Consider the following 2567-nt stretch of genomic DNA (forward strand, 5'->3'; position numbering starts at 1 on the left):
TTTATATGGTTGAAAATAGCCGAGTTCTGTTGTCCATACCTAACTGACCGTTTGTGTTGTATTAATCTCTGGGGAAGTGATTTACCTGTAAATCCGATGTAAGATTGGTCACAGTCCTGGCATGGGATTTCATATACCCAGAGTCTTTGGGAGATGTCTTTTGTTGGACGTTAATCAGGGATTTGGCTAAGATATTTGGGTAGGTAAATGCAAAAGGGTTGGATTTTCCCAAGGGTGTGAGTTACTCTCTTAATCGTCAACAGGTGAGGAATTTTTATTTTATTGTTGGGTGTGTCTCTGGTCTTGTCTTTAGGGGGTCGGTAGAAAATTACGATTTGCTTTTTTGAATTGCTTTCTCTCAATTATATTGGTCAGGATACTTTAAAGATGAAAGTTGCTTGCGAATTAGTTCAAATTCTTTTTCCAGGAAATCTGGGGAACAAATTCGTTAGGCTCTTAAGAATAGGTTGCTAGCTACACCTATCTTGATAGTAATGTCGTGATAGCTAAAGTAGTGAATATATGAAAGTGAGAACGTTGGTTTTCTGTATATGGTAATTTGTATTCTGTCGTGTCTCTGATTATTAAAACATCAAGAAAAGGAATTTTGTTGTCTGTTCCCCATTCAACTCTAAATTTGATGCTGGGCACTAATGCGTTTAATTTTGAGAGGAATTCATTAAAATTACTCCACTTATTATCCCAAAATGTTAGGATGTCATCCACGTATCTCATCCACAGCATGTTTTTGGGTTTTATTGCATTTATTACTGTAGTTTCAAAGTATTCCATGTACAGATTGGCTAAAATAGGACTTAAAGGACTACCATACTGCACCCGAATTTTTGCTTGTAGAATGATTCCCCGAATGAAAATACGTTATTAGATGCACATAATTCAACTAACTTTATTATTTTTGTCAAGCCGCCAATGGGAAATGATCTGAATAGGGGGATAATTTTTTCCGCTTACAAAACTGAAGAACGTCCTGTACTGGTACTTTTGTGAATAGGAAGTCTACGTCAAGGCTTAAAGTTTTATGTTGTGAAGTGGTATATGTGCTTCTCTGAATTTGTGACAAAAATCTTCCGAATGTTTGATGTGACTGGGAGAAAAAGTGCCTAAAAAAGGAGAAAGGAGGCAGCTAACCATTTAGAAATTTTGTAATTGAAAGCTCCGGCGAATGAAACGATGGGTCTGAATGGAAGATTGTCTTTGTGAGTTTTGGGAAGGCCATAAAAAAAGGAGAAAGGAGGCCAGCTAACCATTTAGAAATTTTGTAATTGAAAGCTCCGGCGCATGAAACGATGGGTCTGAATGGAAGATTGTCTTTGTGAGTTTTGGGAAGGCCATAAAAGTAGGGTAAATTACCCTACTTTTATGGCCTTCCCAAAACTCACAAAGACAATCTTCCATTCAGACCCATCGTTTCATGCGCCGGAGCTTTCAATTACAAAATATCTAAATGGTTAGCTGGCCTCCTTTCTCCTTTTTTATCAAGATAGGTGTAGCTAGCACCTATTCTTAAGAGCCTTACGAATTTGTTCCCCAGATTCCTGGAAAAAGAATTTGAACTAATTCGCAAGCAACTTTCATCTTTAAAGTATCCTGACCATATAATTGAGAAAGCCATTCAAAAAGCAAACGTAATTTTCTACCGACCCCTTAAAGACAAGACCAGAGACACACCCAACAATAAAATAAAAATTCCTCACCTGGAGACGATTAAGAGAGTAACTCACACCCTTGGGAAATCCAACCCTTTTGCATTTACCTACCCAAATACCTTAGCCAAATCCCTGATTAACGTCCAACAAAAAGACATCTCCCAAAGACTCTGGGGTATATGAAATCCCATGCCAGGACTGTGACCAATCTTACATCGGATTTACAGGTAAATCAGTTTCCCAGAGACTTAATAAAACAACACAAACGGTCAGTAGGTATGGACAACAGAACTCGGCTATTTTCAACCATATAAATGAACATAAACCATAGAATAAACTGGAATATGTCACGTGTAATTTATAGCAGCAACTGCCGGTACAAGATTCAAATGATGGAATCGGCCTTAATAAAAGAGAAGCAGGTAATGAACATCTCAAAAGGGGCGTGGATCTCAGATGTCGTTGACGCAGTGTTCATTCAACCAACGCTTAAGAAGATTAAATTAAGATTATCAACGGGGGTGACCTAAATTGGCTTACTTGTGGACGGATCTCTTGGTATAAATACACTTTTCTGTAAACTTTTCTCATTCATATACCTGAAGAGAGAGACAGCAGTCTCTGAAATATAGTACTTTTCTCTCTACATTTTGGTGTTTTTATGGGCTCCTTTTATTAGATGGAATTCTGTTATTACAGAACATTTTTACCAGTCATATATATATATATAGTATGTATATATATATATATATATATATATATATATATATATATATATATATATATATATATATATATATATATATATATATATATATATATATATATATATATATATATATATATATATATATATATATATATACTTGTAGGCTTCCAGGGAAAGGCATTCGATATAAT

Source organism: Macrobrachium nipponense, chromosome 17 (genome assembly GCF_015104395.2).
Source record: "Macrobrachium nipponense isolate FS-2020 chromosome 17, ASM1510439v2, whole genome shotgun sequence".
Classification (NCBI taxonomy): Eukaryota; Metazoa; Arthropoda; class Malacostraca; order Decapoda; family Palaemonidae; genus Macrobrachium; species Macrobrachium nipponense.